This window comes from Ursus americanus, chromosome 1 (assembly GCF_024610735.1).
Source record: "Ursus americanus isolate L20-20 chromosome 1, mUrsAme1.1.p, whole genome shotgun sequence".
Taxonomy (NCBI): domain Eukaryota; kingdom Metazoa; phylum Chordata; class Mammalia; order Carnivora; family Ursidae; genus Ursus; species Ursus americanus.
The window spans coordinates 69,244,831-69,263,717 of NC_142127.1; positions in this window are offsets into that span (position 1 = coordinate 69,244,831).

The window sequence follows — 18,887 nt, forward strand, 5'->3', positions numbered from 1 at the left end:
TAGATAATATATATAAATATACAGATAGAGATAAATAAAGAGATAGATACATGTGGATGTAGTTAAAAGCAAAGGAACGTAAAGGAAAATAAAATATTATGTCCTGAAAATGTAAATAAAAACTAAGAGCTCAAAAATAACTCCAGAGTTACAGTCTATCAAGTTTCTTAAACAGTATTACGAGTCACCAGGAAATATTACTGCTACTTTGAGACACATTACTTACAACATAAACTACCTTGATTTCATAAATGTCCTTGAAATTTCTGAACTTTCTGATGTTTTCTAAAAAAAAAAAAAATTTAGTATAACCTGAAAATATAACAAGGTAGCAGAAAGCCTCATTGGGAACATCGCATATGTGAGATGAACAAGTATATATCTGAAAAATAAATTTGGATTTAGTAAAACTATAAAAGAGGTCTGTTTGAGAGTTTGTCTTAGAATTAAGCACCAGTTAATGAGGATGCCATTAGAAGTCCAAAATGTTAATTTAATGAAAACCTCTAATTATATCTGTTTGATTTTCCCATTAACAATATCAACATTTAGCAGTTGTTCTCATTAGACATTAAAAGAATATCAAAGAAATTAGAATAAAGGGCAAATAGAATTAGGATATATAAAGACTAGCTGAAATCAAGAACGAAAATTTACAAGTTACAGTAAATTTCTCAGAAGGTAAGAAACTTCTGAAAGAAAAATGTAAAACAGAGTATCCAAAATTTGCATCATAATTTCAATCCATGATACATATGCTGTAATTAATCTAACCAATAAGTCAGACCTGCATTCTTCACTTGGGCACTTCATCCCCAAACCTACTGAGAGTGTCCACATTATGATTTACATTGGACATGGGTAGAAACCATACATAAAGCCCCCAAACTATCACCAAAAGACCTTGGTCTTTGGTCCTTCTCTATTTCTGTTATAAATTTGACCACTACTGTGACCAATCCTAACCCTTATATAAGTCCTATTTTTAAAAAATTAATTATCTAAAGATTTTTTTTACTGATAATATTTTCTATTTCTGTACTTGTTTTACTTTTAATGGTTATTATATACATTTCATAGTCTTTATTATGAATACTTAAATGGTGCTGCAATGAATATCCTTGTCTGTTCATCATTTTGCTTATGTGTGGTACATTTTAAATGCTTCACAAAATGTGTATTAGACTTACTGGTGTTCCTTACTACCCACAGCCCAAAGTTTTTGCTAAAGCATAAGACTTATACAGACAGATTATTACATGATATGAATTCCCTTTCCCAGCCCAGGGAAATTGGAGTATATGAGCTTCTGCCTTCAGTTATCAATCTACCGATACATTGGCTTGCCAACACTTGTGACATAGCACAAGAACATGAGCTCAGACAATTAGATTTGCTTTTTTTAGAAAAAAAAAGTTTTAAAGATTTTAGTTCTCTCTTTAATTCCTCATCTATTCTCATCATCATGTCAAATATTTTTCTTATTTTCTTAAATATATTAATTATTGCTAGTTTAAAGCCCTTGTGTGCTTATTTCAGTACCCGGGTCATCTGCGTTTGTTTCCATTGATTGTTTTTTTATCCCCCTTGGATTTTAAATAGCATGTTGAACACTGAATATGAAAAATGTTGAGGCTCTGATGATGTTATCTTCGTCCAGTGGGGGTTCACTTTTTCCTTCAATAACCAGACAGAATGGAGGTTATCATCTGCTTCCAACCAGGGACGGAGTTGACCTGAGACTGGGTTGCACTTCTGGTATGGTCTGTCAACCTCTTTTCTATCATGCATCCCAGGGTGTATTCCCTTCATAGGGTTGTAACTGAGGAGAGTGGGACCAGTGTCCACAAGGCCTCTCCTCTGAATGTTAATTACCACCATGAGGCTATGAGATCTCTGCTCTGCCTTTTATTCTGTTAGAAGAATGCTGAACTGAGCCTTTACCTCTCTCTTATTACAGGGAATTCTGGCCCCTTAAATCCCAAACTTTTGTCTCTCAAGCCCTACGAGACTATCAAAAGTCCTACCAGTTTCTGTGTCTCTGGGTAATATCAACTGTTACTCCATTCTGAGAATCAAAAATGCTCTGATGGAGATAAGAAAAGGTTGCAGAATATCTCCTCACCTCTTTGTGTAGCATCTGGTTCCCTCAAGACCTAGTTGCTCCAAAGATTGTCCATTGCATTCAAACATTTATTTCTCATGTGGCTTTCCAAGTTTTCCTCAGTGAGAACATTCATTGGTCTACCACAAACTACTCTATAAGAGCTAGAAACTGAAATCCCTCTCTCTGGAATGTGTACTAAGAGAAAGCAAACTAAAAGTATTCAAGCAACAAAAGAATTAAATCAGTTAGCAACGTGTACAAAGGCTGTAAGGACACACAAAAAGAAATTTGAGACAAAGATTAATAAGCCAATGTTCTAAGAAAAAGGAATAATACAGTAAAATAATATAAATCCTCTAGCAGCATCCACTGAATTCAATTCTCCTTGGAAAGTTAACAGATATTCAACAATAAAGAGTTTTGTAATACAAAAACCATTCTGAGAAATTAAGTGAAAGAAAAGCAAAAAAGTTTTTAAACACAAAAATCATCAGAGCCTTCAAAATACTCATGTGCTTTATGACCCTCCTAGATTTCTTATACAACACTATCCCAAATGATTTGACCAAGGGAATCCTTTCATTTCAGAATTCTGAAAACTTGGACACATAAGTGATGCTGGACAAAACCCAATAGTTTTGGAAAAACTAAGCCTTAAGATATAAAATGAACTAAAACAATACAGAGTAAATTTTTAAAAATGAGTGACCTTCAGCAAGAAGCAGGAACTTATGCTGTTAAGGTCCTACAGACACCTTACATGCAGGCATGTAGGCCTATACTACTTTTTCTATTCTTGGATCTCCCAAGAAGCCACACCTACCTATAGTCCCATAAAAATATTTATGGTAGCCACCTCCACAAAAAACATAAACATAATTAATAAAAAGATAGAAAGTCTAAAATGAAGTATCTCAATCAGAATCTTTTACTTGATAAAAGTTTCTTTACATTAAAAATTACCCACTGCATTTATGTATTCAATGTATTCTGAGAAATGCTTTGTTTCAATGGACGAACCTCATTAGCATTCTTCTGCACCAAAAAATTAGCTCTACCGCTAAGTAGTTATCTTGATTATCAGAGATTCTACTGATTCAATTAACATAAACACTGGGCCAGTAACTATCACCGCCTATAAAAGAAAAAAAATAATGTATCTCCATAAAGATTCTCTTTTGACCTGAGAATGCTTCCATTATTTTGCATTCATTTAATGTATTAATATTATTGTGAGCTTTTATGTTAGGCATGTGGTAGCTACTCTATAAAAATCAAATTTAAAATACCTTTTGTGAACAACAATACAGAACTCAAGAATGAAATATCTTACAAAGCAAAGAAAAATGAGGAAATGAAAATCTATATTATTCATTTTCATTTGTGTTACATTGAAGAAAAAACGAAGGTAATTAATTGAATTCTCTTTGGAGCAACTTTTGAGATGGCATATTGACCCAATATTCATTTTCCTATTGCAAGCCAATGAAGTGCTATTATCAGGGTTCCTGCAAATGCATAAACTATTTTTATCCTTCACGTATTAAATAGAACTTGAAGGAAAGCGGTGAATCTTAAGAATGTAAATGGAAGAGCAAAGGAAAACACCATACACAAAACATTTTAGAATAAATAGCTTAGGCATCAAGCAGGTGGCCGAAGTATGTCCATCACACCAGGTATGAGACAAAAGATGGTACAGGACTGTGACAAATGAGAAAACACATGCTACATCCATACGCATTCAAATTTACTGCTTACATAGTATGTGAGCAAAGCAAAACCCAGCAAGGTCTAGATCCAGCATCTGGGTGGCCATTTTCTGACCTCTGGTTTAGACCACCAACCTCATATAGTAGCAAGAAGAAGCAGTTAGAGAAGATAAGTTACATGATAAGAAGGAGCATCCATTCATTGACTTCGGTGGGCCAGGATTGTTCTAAATGCTTAACAGACAGTATGCTAACATACGTTAACATACAATAGCTTAACATAATATCTTAACAACATAAAAAGGAGACACTAATAGTAGCTCCACTTTACAGATGAGGACTCTAGGAAAATTTGTGATTCATCATTTTCATGTACTGAGCCTGGTCTCTTAAAAATAACTTATTTGTTTAAGGCTTACTCTATATTCCAAGTACTCTACTAAGCATTACTTCATTTACTCCTTATAACAACCCATTGGAGTGCGCTTTATTTGAAGATAATTGAAGCTCCAGAAGCTTAATTACTAGCTCAAGCAGTAAAGTGAGTAGGTTAGGGAAGTGATTATTATATTACCATTAGAAATCCAGATTTCTTGGCTATACTGGGCTTTTTGATAAGTACTATTAGAAAACAGTACTCATTCAGAATGGACACAAGCACACAATCATACTGCTTGAGACTTCCGGTTTTTATCTGCAGCCTTGGAGGGCAGCTAGGAAGCAACCCCACCCTGCGTAGACTGGCACTGACAAGGATGTTCCCGTGTTACAGATGCCATTCTCAATCTGATTTTTCTTTTTTTAATACAAAAATCTTAAATTAGCTTATTTTATTATTTTTATTTATTTTTCTCTTTTAATTGAAGCACAATTAAAATACAGTGTTATATTAGTTTCAGGTGTACAATATAATAATTCAACAATTCTATACATTACTCAGTGCTCATCGAAGTTAAGTGTACTCTTCTTTTTTCTTCATCTGATTTTTCTTAAGAGTAGACTAGTTAAGGTTTCATCATTTTGCTCTTTCTAGAACTAGCCATTTCTTTCTTTATTTTTTTATTATGTTCAGTTAGCCAACATATAGTACATCATCAGTTTTTGATGTAGTGCTCAACGATTCATTAGTTGTGTTTAACATCCAGTGCTCATCACAACACCTGCCCTCCTTAATACTCATCACCTGGCTATCCCATCCCCCTGTCCCCCTCCCAGGATATGAGAAGCCTAGAACTAGCCGTTTCTTTGAAATGTACACTATTTTAATAGGATATCCTTTGCCATGAAGAAAATTTACTTCTGGAAACACACTTCTTTCAAAAGAAAATTGCAGACACCCCCAGAAGTGATTAAGTGTGAGAAACACATTTTGTGTGTCTTTATGTAATTACACTTTTTCAGTCCAGTGCAATCTCTACAAATAAATTTCTATTGTCACGACAATGTGAAAATAATAACTGGTTCATTAGACATTTCAAAACTAAACTTCTGTTTAATTTAAACCTAAAATGTGTTTCTTTCCAAAAATAGTTCAGTAGCCTTCTGTCAAAAACTCCCAGAAGATTCTCTCACTGCATGCCCCTCTGAAGTTAACCTTAACTCTGGTATCCGACTCAATTTTCACTGCTTTTTCTCTCTTTATATCCTATCTGTGCTAATATCTGGCTGTTCTTCTCCCCTGTTCCTGCTTTTCTCCTGCCCACCTTGCAGTACTTAAACTGACAAAGCTTTATTCAATATCTAGGCCCTGGGGGGTTTACCAGTGTCATTGCTTAGCCCTTATGGCCAGCTGAAGCAAAAGGGTTTATCTGCGAATAGAAATTTCTGACAATTACCCTTAGTAGAACCAAGGGATTTCTAACTACCTTAGTTGGCTAAATTGACATAAAAAAAAAAAAAATCAGTCTCCAACTACAACAAAGGAAAATCTTTTCTCTCTGGAGAGAACTATGATCAAGTGTGATATCTTTAATTCATCTCATGAACCTTTGAGTCTCTGTATCACAGGCCTCTAAGATTCTTGATCAAGAATTAGGATCAAGTTGCCTGAAAAAGAGATTTCTTGCAAAAATTCCAGAAATCCAACATTACCAATTCCATGTGCCTCTCACCTCCATGGTGTAGAGTGACTAGTCAAAATACTAGACCCTGCAGCCCACCATTTTCTCATAGTCTAGCATGTTTTTAGGGCTTTCTTCTCCATTGTTTTAACTATTCACACACAATCCAGAATAAAATTTATTGTAAAAAAAAAATGCATCTAAGTAACTCCATGTTCTTGCTTTAATTAAAATTCAACCCTTTTCGGAAAGCCTGGGTAGCTCAACCAGTTAGGCATCTCACTCTTGATTTCAGCTCAGGTCATGATCTCAGGGTTGTAAGATTGAGCCCCTCACTGGGCTCCCCACTGGGGGTGGAGCCTGCTTAAGATTCTCTCTCTCCCTCTGCCCATAAATAAATAAATAAATAAATAAATAAATAATAAAATAAAAATAAAATAAAATAAGATAAAATAACGTTCAACTCTTTTCCAGTAAGACCATCTCTGCCCTCAGGCTCAGTCCTCTGGGTAGAAATTACTCATTCTCCAATATCCTGTTTCAAACTATAAGTTCCTGATATTAGTGCACTGAACAATTATGTTAATTATAATGATAATAATAAATGTAAGGTGATGACAGTTAGCTATGTGCCTTTTCTGTACTTTTTAATTTTGCTGTCTTATTCTGACTTCGTGGTTATGCTTCCTTATTCGCTCAGTACTTGGGTTCCTGGCTCATTAGCTTTCTTTCCTACTTATCTCTATGTTTATGACCCACCAAGTAACTTAGCTTCAAATATCTCTGACCTCTTAAACACCAACAAAATTTACTCACACTCCTGTGAGCATACCTTTTCTATGACCTCTCCCTGGCCTTATGATTGGATGGACAGGCTGAGGTACCACATACAAAGTACAAGTGAGCATTTCTGGTGATTACAGCTATAAATTTTCTAGATATCTCAGGCTGCTAAGGCAAAACATAAATAATTTAATCTAAAACTCCAGCCAAATTAGACATAAATATTTCAAGAGCTGTTTCTCTTGAATGGCTCAACTCAAACTTTTAAAATGCAATCTATGAGTCCCCAGTCACCATCTTTCCACATCTCTCATGCACTAACTCCCCCATGTGTATTCTTTAACTTCATCATGGGTAGTTAGGGCTCTGATCGTTTCCTTCTAATCTGTAATATCAGTCTTGAACTATCTTCATCTTATTTGATATCAAGCATACAACCCATGGTGAAAGACATCAACCATCTCTTTCATTAGATTTACCTATTAGCCAACTCACGTTCACTTTTTTTTTTTTTTTTTTTTGGTGAATAATGGTTTGGCTCCAGGTATAACCCCTCTGGAAAGACTTTCCTGAACCTCCCCCTTAAAACAAATAGAACTTCTCATTTTGTTGTCCATTGCACTATTATGCACTTGCACCAAAAAAATTACCATACTTTATTGGCCTTGTTTGCATAGCTACTTCTGTCTGAGACTATAAACTCTTTGACAGTAAAGATCATGCATTATTTCTGGAACTCAATGCCTAGCACAGAGATGAGTGCCAAGTACGCACTTAGTAACTGTCTTCTAGATTAATCAATACATTATTCTTTTGAGAAGTTACATTGATTTCACTTGCTCCTGTGAGAAATGTTCATTTGGTCTCATGCACTTTATTAATAGACTTTATTTTTTTTAACAGTTTTAAGGTTTATAGAAAAATAGAGGGGAAAGTACAAAGAGTTTTCATATATGCCTTACCCTCTCATGAGTCCCCCCATTACTAACTTTTGCATCAGCATAGTACACTTGTTATAATTCATGAGCCAATATTGGTAGAGGATTGTTAACTGAAGTCCACAGTTTTCTTTAGGGGTCACTCTTTGTGTTGTAGAGTTCTACAGGCTTTGACAATGTGTAATGACAAGTATGCACTATTATATTATACAGAATTGTTCCACAGCCCTAAAAATGCCTTCTGCTCCTCTTATTTATCCCTTCCTCCCTTGCCCGACAAACCACTGGCAACCACTGGTCTTTTCACTGTTTCCAGAGTTTTGCCTTTCCAGAATGTAATCAAGTTGAAATTATATGGTATAATTTGGCTTTTCTGACGGGCTTTTTTCACTTTAAATTATGCATTTAAGCTTCCTCCACGTTCTTCCATGGCTTGGTAGCTCATTTCTTCTAATCGCTCAATAATACTCCTTTCTATGGATATACCACTGTTTGTTTATCTGTCCACCTATTAAAGGACATCTTGGCTGTTTCCAAGTTTTGACAATTACAAATAAAGCTGTTATAAACATTCATATACAGGTTTTTGTGTGGACATAATTTTTTAACTCATTTGGGTAAATACCAAAGAGCTTCATTTTGTTGGATCATATGGTAAGAGTATGAAAGAAATTTGTTTTTGTAGAAAACTGTCAAACCATCTTTCAAAGTGGTCATTTTGCTTTCCCACCAACAATGAACAACAGGCCTTGTTTCGTTCACTTTTCAGGATACAATGACCCACCCTTAAATATATGCTCATATATTACTCTTTCTGCAGACTGGTCTTCCAGCTACCTTTCATTGCTGCTTCCCCTCTGATATTTTCACTTAAGGTAAAAAACCCTTACATTAATTCCCACATAGCACTTCCCACATGTCAGTGTAACAGTGCCCCTGCTACCCCAATGATGCGGGCCTCAGTTTCCTCTTTGTATGCCAAAACAATGTATCTAAAACAATGCTGGTACGTTTTTGATAAATGTTTAATTAATTCATAAGTATACAAATAAACGTATAACTAGATATTTCTGTCTTCCTTCATGCACAAGGGCACAGAAGGTTCTGAGTGTACAGTTGGGTTATACGTCTTCTCTGTTATTTATACATGGTAGAACTACAGGTCTATCAGAACACTAATAAAATTGGAATTAAAAGCTGGATTAGATTTCAATGATGAATAGTGCTACCGCTCTAAAGAAAAATACTATTGGAGAAAGTGTACTGCTTGGAAAAGAATGGAGAGAACTTATAAATGGCTTTAGGTATTGTGCCCCCTTGTATAGAGTAGTGTATCTAGCTCTAAGCCTAACTAAGGGAGCACAGTAAACAGAACGTTAAGCTGTGTGTTGGGAGAACTGGCTCTATCCCTGGCTCTACTGGTAACCATCTGTGTGACCCTGGGCAAAGTCTCTACTTGTAAAATGAGGGGTTTATTCATTCAACTTTCAATAACTGTACTGATTTCCTACTATGTGTGTCCTAGATGCCTGGGCTACAGCAGGACCCAGATGGTCAAAGTCCCTACTTCAATGTGCTTACATTCCAGGGGAGAGGGAGGCAATGGGAAGAAGAAATAAACATAAACTAGCACATATCAAATAGCAATAAATGATGTGAAGCAATGAAGTGGAGTGATGGAATGGTGAGAGCCTCCCCAGGGGATAATATTAAACTGAGTGGTCCATCAATCTCTCTGAGGACATAGTGTCTAAGCCGAGTCGTGAGTGGTCAGAAAGAGCCAGCTAGCCTTGTAAATATCTATGGGAAGAAATTCTACCTATGAGGAACAATTGAGACAAAGTACAAGTTGGTATAAAGCAATTGGTACAAAGAGACCACTATTGCTTCTGAGGCTATGCCCATCTCTCAGTTTCTGATTTTATTATTGTATGATCATGGCCACTCAAGGTGTGACATTTCACCAGTGAGGTTATACAAGAAAATTAATATTGCTCCTTAAAATATCTGTGAATGGTAAACATGGTTTTGTAAGGCACTCTCTCTGCCCACATTTAACAATCTGTAAATGTTATTTATCCCATCATCCATCCTTACCTCTTCCTCACACAACAGCACATTTTAAAAGTCCATCACTACACAATTTAGCACTTTGAATTGTTTTCTATTCCAAGGATCATTTAGCATTTGTTTTTGAACTCACTTAAAGATGATTTAAGCAAAATACTCTTTTAAAGTCACTGGTATTAGACAAATCCAAATGTGACTCAAATGCCAGGAAAATAAATTCTTATCTAATTTGCCTAGCTAAGGAGCCTTAATAAACATTAATCAGTTTGATGTTAAATTAGCAGAGCTAACATTCTTGGTGAGTTTTATATATTCATTAATTTTCCATATTTATTATATCCAACTTGATTCTTTGGTGATTATTATACTCATTATTAGATTCAAAATAATAATCTCTTCAATTTTTGTCGCCCATTGCATTCTTTAGATAATTCACAACAATACAATTACATATAATCTCCACTTTAGACATGAAGAAATCAATGCTGAGGGAGACTAAAAAAATTTATGTAATGTCCACAGTCAATTATTAGCAAATCAAAGCTTGAAAGCCAAGTCTTCCTTCCTTCCTCCCTCCCTTTCCTTCCTTTCTTCCTCCTTCCTTCCCACTCTCCATGTGTCAGAGAACAAACCACTGGCAGTTTGGTCATGAATAAATCCAATCTCTGCCTTCAGAGAGCTCGCAAGTCAATGGAGGAGACAGAAAAAGACAAATTTCCCTTCAATGTCAACAAGGCTGCAGTAGAAGTATATACTGGAACCCCTATGGGAGCCTTTTATCACAAAAGCCCACTTAATTTGCTAATTGCATTGATGACATATTACTATCACTAAAACAGTAGAGCTGCTTTCAATTTCCAATTTAGAGAAAATGTCTTTGGCTAACTTGTTCCAATCTCCTTTACATTTAACATGCATAGAAATAACACTTTCTTTGGGAAGGAATGAAACACAGTAAGTTGTGAATAAATAAATCAAGGTCTTAAATCTATTAACAAAATAGCAGAATCAATAGCATAAAGATTCAGCTGGTTCTTGGTTCTCTTATTGGGTGGCAATTTTCATTGATAAAGCTGATTAAACTTGCTAAGTTTCCTCATCTGTAAAATGGGGATAAAGTCTATTTATTGGGCTGTTGTTAGGACTTTTATGTATTAATATTTGTATAATTTTCAGCATAGCTCATGGTACATCTTAAGTGATCAATTAAGTAATAGGAAGAATATCATTACTTTCCAGCAGAATTAGATACTAATTCAATTCTTTTTAGTATTATAAATAAATCTCCTACCCAAAATGTTTCAAAGTAATAAAGCTTATATGAAATATTCATATTTGCAGCATCTCTGATTATGGCCAATAAGACAAGATGATCTAAAGGTCTACTTCCTTCTCTCCTTTGTTAAGGATATTTTCTTTAGACTTAAGATTACCCTTTTTGTCTATCTTTGAATATCACATTACCCTTAGGATCCTTAAATGACTAAGTCCAATCTAATCAGCTACTATAGTCCAATCACTTTATTACTCCTCCACCTATCCAAGCTTCTTAACTATCCTGGTATCCCAGACCACCTTAGAACAAATCAAGATCAAGTGGAAACATTCTGATTCTTTGCATTCACCATATTAGTCTCTTCCATGAGTTCTATAGATATCTCCTCAGACTGCATTAGTCTGAGGTAAATGGAAGCTGTATGGAGAGTTTTACACATCAAATGCAGTAGAGAACAAGTAGTAGATATTAATGTTCATAAACTGAGTTGTTCCTGGCCATTAATTGTATTGTTATAACTGCTTACAATTATAATTAAAATGATAGCAGATAGGTTACTTTGGGAATGTCTTATTCAGAGAGCGAAGGTCTCAACTAAACACATGAAACCTCTAATTCCCTTATTTTTAAGTTGGTAAAGTGGCCAGAACATCCATCAAAATAATTCACCTGTCTGTCCCAATTCCATAGTACTGGGGATTGCAGCATATGACAAGGGTAAGGGAAAGGGGAAGTACAAGTCAGAACAACATTTCGCAGTGACCATCTGGCTATTTTAAGCCCCTGTCTGTGGTACATTTACATGACAGTCAGTTGAAGTTAAGCAAAAGCCAACAGAAAATCATCCACACTAACATAAATGAAAGACTATCCCTGGAATGTTTAAAAGCTTCCAAGAACAACCGGAGCCAAAATGAATGCAGTCAGTATTTCAGTTTAGTAAAGATGGTACCAGTTTGTTAATAACCACTGCCTTTCCTCTTGACAGCTGTTTAAAAGCACCAAGTTTAGAGTCTGCAACCGCTAAGATTTGAAAGTGTTGGAGTCTTTGTATTATTTGGAGTCATAAGCACTTCTTCCAGAGATTACAAGAAAATGGGAAACATAATGAGAGATCAACATTACTTCCCGGTCCCCTGGTATGTTAAGTATTTGCTCCCATATAGCATTTTCAAATGCCTGCTTTGCATTTGGGCTTCCCACCTGCCAGAGTCTTGTCAAGAGAAGTCCCAAAGCACTGCTGTTCATCTGCTCTATGTGCTCTGCAGACTTCTTTAATTGAAGTACAGTTTGCACACTTTGGAAGAACTCCACCAGGACCAAACCTGTGCAGCAGGAATTGAGGACCAGCCTCCCTAGAAAGTCACAGGCTTCATTTCATTGGCAGCCCCTGCAAAAAGTGCTGCCAAAGACCAAGAGCGTACTACCTATAAATCTTATATCTTCATGTGGGTCAGCTTTCAATCAATTGTAAGTAATATATATCTGTTTAAGCAGATTGGGATCGCATCTTATCCACTTATAAATCTATATGTATCTATTCTTACCCATTTCTATGATCAATACATACAATAAGATCATACACAAAAAAGGACCAGAAAAAAGAAGTGGTAATTTTTTTTTAATTAAGGGAATCTTTAATGTCTTAACTTAAGATATTCTTAAAGCCAAATACTGCAGAATATCATCACCTAGAGGAAATCCTCTCTTGATGCTTTGCCTCATAATTGTGTTTGTGGTTTTTTTATAACTATTTTACTAAAAACTTTGAGAAAGCTAAAACATCTACATCCGAAGTGCTTTTCCATTTGTTTAGCTATTAAACTTCCTCCCATGCAATATATGTTTATTTAAAGTATCTCTACACAATTACAATGTGTTTGTTAAATTAGTTAAGAGATTGTAATTGGGCATTGGGGATTAGTTGCACTATTCCCAAATCTCTTTACTAAAAATACATGAGAACAGTGAGCAGTTTATTTATAACCTTGTTACTTTGAGCCATTAGTGATGCCATTGTTTTCCCTCTGCATATTTTAAATATGTCAAACTCAAAATTCAATTCATAGCCCAGTTTGCTGATGTTTTATAAAGTAGCCTACAATGATTTTAAGTTAAATACAGTGCATCCACCTGCTAAATTTGGAACAGAAAAAGATGGGCGAGTTCCCAGAAAAGCTGCATTAAAATTGCAAATAGAATTTGTGATTTTTCTATTCATTGCCCATGGAAAGAATATACAATGGTATTCTTCTTCCCTGTAAAATACACAATATTATACTATCTTGCTTAATTATGGAGAATTAAAATTAAAAACCAAGAATATTTCCAATGGGAATAATATTCTCCATCACTATTCCTATAACAATGAATCTGTGTCACTTCTATATGTATTAAGACAGATGTGGATAATAATATCTTGTCACTTACAACATTATCTGAAAGAATTTTTGTGATGGCTGCGTGTCCGGGAATCTGCTTGGCATCTGATAATCATTAACACACAATAAAGAAGTCAGACAAACTGAATCCTGCTTTTCTTATGCCTGAAGGTGTGAGTTCAGCCCAGAGAACAACTGGCTTCATGCCAAGCTATCACACCAGCAAGAAACATGCTAAATCATCTCACTTCCAAAGGGATATTCCTCTGTAGCCTACACATTCAGACTAGCCCTTAAAAAATACTGGTCCCCTAGTTTTTCTCTGAATCTGGATTTTCATGAAGTAATTCTCCCAAAAACCCGTGCTGATTTAAGCAAACCTGCATAGGCCTAGTCTGGGAGATAAAGATTGAGGCTCGACCCACAGGGCATTTGAACATAGCATAGGAAAAGTCCTACATTAAAACACACTTATTAACTACTGACCAACATGACCTTGACATTCCTCTTAGCTTGACTAAACTTTAGGCAGTTTTCTTTCTGACTATAGGCTCCTGACTGCCCTTTTCTTAGAGTATTTAGCTTAGAAAACCTGCAACTGTAAGTTCTTTCTCTGCCCCAAAATGTCTTTCTCAAGATCCTGGAAACCATCTCTTTGAAATGTAATCACTGAAGAAGATAGCACCTTTATCTCCCAGTTTCTGTGGCAGGACAGGATCCTAACTTCAATAAGCAACAATTAGTAAATGCAGATGGCCTAATCACGTTGATTACCCTACCCCTAACATCCTGCAGTATTTTTCCATTTGCTCAACCCAGAATTTAAAAATCCTCCCACCATTTGTTTAAGCAGAGTTGAGTTCAATCTCCCTCCGCTATTTCAATAGTCTCTCTGCCCTACTGAAATATTCTCCAATAACATCTCCCTTGACTGTTTAACTGGTCTGATGCAATTTTTCTTTTACAATATTCAGTTGTTTTTTTTTTTTTCCCTCAACAAGAGTGAGACAGATGCTCAAGTCTAATTACTAGCTACTAGTCATTTGCATGTGCATGAATGGCTTTAAAAAATACTTTTATTTTACAAAATGAAAATGTCTGGCTACTGCTGAAACTCTTTTTGTAGGAGATGGATTTATAAAGATTGCAAGCTACCTCTGTTTTACAGCTTTAAGATGAATAAGTCAGCCCAGTACTGTTCCAACCTCTTTAACTTGAATATATCTACATAGACAATAATCCCAACACTTCTTTTTGACATATAGAGTCTGAGTCCTACTTGCTTTTGGGACTTTTTTTTTTTTTTTTTTTTACCCCACCTCCCCCCTTCAGCCTCAGGACACTATTCCATCCCTCAATTCTTAATGAATAATTCTGACTGATGCTTACTGAGGATGAGGGTACCAGTGAGAAAGAAGTCTGAATGAAGATATGAGAAAATAATGTGTCCATTATCTCTTTAATGATTCCCTAGTGGTGTCAGTTCCCTCCAGTCCTGTAAAACCAGGCAGCAAAGATAAAAGTATACTCCTGCTGATGAAGTCTACTGTGATATGAAGAATGAATCTCATTGTGGCTGACGGCAAAAGGTTAACAAGAAAATGATTAAGTTACATACAAAAGCTTCTTCCTCTTCCTGTGCCTTCAAATTCTTCAACATAGAAGTAAAAGACTGTGCCAGGAAGGAAGAAACCATTTATGATTTTCTTGCAGAAATGCTAATATTTTGCTTTAATTTACTAATGTCATGTTTCCTTTTATTTTTGTGAACTTGTGAAGTCAACTAAATTAGGAGCAGAAATGTGTAACTAAGGTAACTGCTTTCATAAATCAAGGAAATGAAAAGTAGCAGCAATAAATTAAACAAAATAAGCAAAAATGTGCTAGAAGCGTATTCACATATGTACAAAATTTTGAGTTAGTTTTAGTCTCATTCCCTAAGAGTTCAAGATGTCACTTATAAGACTTGCACTTGAGTGATGAATGGTGTGTATATCACATGCATCCCTCAACTATTTATATCACGTTGTGTATGTGTGCATATATGCATGGTCTAAACGAAGCCACACAGCTGAATTAGTCAATGTCATGAGATAGTCTCTAGTGCCAAAAGAGAGAGCCAATATTGATTAAAATTTACTTTTATAGCACAAGAGAAATTCCATGTAGCCAGATTGTTCAGTATTAATGAATACATATTTAAATGATATACAGAAAAATAATTATGTACCTTTCAGGGAAAAGTATATATTGTATTTAATTAATTTTTAAGAGTAATTAATCCATTGAAAAAAATCAGATACGTTAGCATCTAAAGAGTCTAAAATCTCAAATGCCACCAGATGTAGGTATGACTGTAACATAGTGGGTGAAGCTGTATAATTCAAAAAGAAGAATGATTCAGTAAGGAGTATTATTCCAGTTGTAAATTGGAAGAATATACCTCTCCCAGGACATTCAAATTCATTTTTAGAACTGTCTCCTGGCCTTCACAAGTCTGCTGCCTAGCTGTTACCTTAGCTCCAAGTGTACGACTCCTGAAGTATTGGGTGACCCTGTTTTCTGCATATGAAATATAATATTTGTATAACTGACACCAACTTAGGATATAAAAGTCTGTTCTAGTTGCAATAGTCCCAAATCAGGTCAATGAGTTGTATTTGAAGTGGTAATTAGTCTGCAAAGAGAAGTATAAACAGAACATGAGGCTCCTAGATGGTTCAGTCCATTAAGCACCTGACTCTTGACTTTGGCTCAGATCAAGCCCCATGTCAGGCTCCCATAGAGCCTGCTTAAGATTCTCTCTCTCCCTCTGCCTCCACTCCCCCTAATAAAAAACAAAACAAAGACAAAAACAAAAAACCCAGAACACTAGTTTGATAATTCTTTGCCCCTTTGGTCACTCTCTCCATTCCTGACGCACGTACCTGTGCACGCATACTAACGCCAATGTACCCATCTTCCCCTATTACTCCTGAAGTCTTTCATTTGGATGTATTTTTTGGCATATAATTACCACATAATCTCTTAACAAATTCATGATGGATATTTTCGAAATAGATTTTACTTCCAGGTTCTGTCGTTTGAAATGTTTGATATTAGATGATTGGTTTGATCTTTAGTGTGTTGCAGAAACTTTCACCCAAGTTCAAATCATTATTTGCAAAAGTGCTCTAAGCACTGGGACTTCGAAATGGAAAGGAAGCAAGCCTAATGAGCCCTTTTGGGGTTTACAGAAGCAATCAAAAACTTGGAAGGAACAAGAGGCAGTAAACTGATTGATAGTCCCTGTGTACTGCAGCATACCACAGACCCTTGAGGAGCTCACGAGTGTGTATTCTTTCGAATCTGTAGGAGGCTTTCAGCAACTATTTAAATTATATCTCATGTGCCCTGGCAAGCAGTGTGGGAATAGTAATTAATAAATAGCCATGATAATATGTAAATTGCATTTATATAAAAGTAGACATCTCGCAGTACTTCTGAAAATAAAGACCGCTTTAGTTACTACTTAAATCTCATTATAGAACAGATTTTGTTCTCACTAAAACTAGCTTTTATTCTACTAGATAACATTTTATATATTTTGCCACATGCCAACCTCTATCTCCCAAAGCAGTTATGTCAGACCCTCCCCCCAAAGCTCTCCTAAACAAGAATTAAATTAAAAGTCTAAAAGCCTCTGGGTAGTGTATATCAGGAAACAGCCGCGACATTCCCAGTGAACAGACAGCTCAATGAAAAGCAGCTACTATTTTCACAATGTGTCTTGATCAATTTAGGACTTTGGGTCCTGGGAGCCCAGATTCATGCCCATCTGGCAGTGCTGAGAGACACACACTTAAATATCAGATGTGCAGCAGAGCTAACATTACCACACAGGAACTAGGCAGTCACTCACTCCTGATTTCCACCACTCACCAAGTGCAACAGATTTCCCAATTTTGCTGCCCAAAACACAGGAAAAGCAGCAAGGAAGAAGGAGACAAGATGGCAATGTAAGAAAGAGCTAATAAAAGAACCAAATGACTCACGAGCAATCTGGAAAGCAGTGAGCAGGCCCGTTGTGCCTCTAGTTCACAACTCTGGAGACAAAAAGGCTTTATCTTTCCCTAAACAGAAAATGCTCCAATTAGGTTTCTGTCCCTGAAAGCTAGCAGATATTACCATAAAATGCATCTTACCTTTTCTTAGAATGTAAAAGGAGGAGTTAGCTTTTTCTTGTGTAATTTCAACGGACTTTATTCTTGCAAAATGTTCTATATTCTTATATATGCATATAAAAATAGGTATTTCTCTTCTTTTAGTACAGTTAATTAATTGAGCCAATGGTCCCAGGTATAAGGTTTTACAAATATTACCCTACTTACTAATATTGTAATAACTTTATAATTTAAAATATGAAATAGTTCTCTTTTATATTTTATGCTAACACACACATAAGAAAGAAGGAGGTACCACTTTCATTTTCTTATTGTTTGTGGATATGACATTTGGTAGCAACTCTTCAGCATTGACTTTAAACGTAAGAAGTATGCATTGTTGCCAGGGTGAGGTGATTGAAAAGAAAGGCCCCTTTCCTTGAAATTATTCAGTAAAGCATCTGAGACAGTTTTAAAGTTTCTTTACCTTTAAGAGTCCCCTACAGAAGTATAAAAAACACACACAGCGCAAAATCCTACAACTATCCAGTAAAGATACACAGACTGGAGTAAACTTGAACTAGTTGCCATATAATCACAAACTCAGAATGAAAATAAAAGTACAGATTTAAATGTTGTATCAACTGAATTATAGACTTTTCTTAGATCAGTCAAGTACTTTCCATTTCTCACTTAATCATGGCAAAACACTTCCTAGCCATCAAAAGTGATTTCTAGCTTTTGATGCATGTAACACGTTAAAAATATTAGAGGAAAATCTTAAATCACAGATACTCCTATAAATTTGAACCTCACATGTACACCTTATTAAGAGACAAAATATTTCCTACCTTCCTTCCTTTTTTTCTTTTCAAAAACATTTACTAACCTTCTGAGGTGCCAGACACTGTTTCAGGTACTTGAAAGATGTCAGGGAACAAAACAGTGATTCCTTCCCCTGTGGAGCTTACAACCCAGTCAGTAAACAGACACCTCGTGAATACCTGCTGTGTGACCGTGAGCAAGGCACTTAACCTCTCTGTGCTTTAGTTCCCTCATCTGCAAAAAGAGGATGCTAATAGTATCTACTTCATGGGTGCCTGGGTGGCTCAGTCCATTAAGGCTCAGTCTGTCTTTGGCTCAGGTCATGATTTTGGGGTCCTGGGATCAAGCCCACATTGGGCACCCTGCTCAGCAGGGAGTCTGCTTCTCCCACTGCCCCTCACCCCCCTCGTGCTCTGTCTCTCACTCTCTCTCTCTCAAATAAATAAATAAAATCTTTAAAAACAAAAAAAAGTTTTAAAAAATAGTATCTACCTCATAATATTAAATGAGTTCATATGTATAAAGTGCCCTGCACAGAGTAAATTCTATATAAACATTAGCTTTTATTATCATTTTTGTCTAAGCTGTGCCAA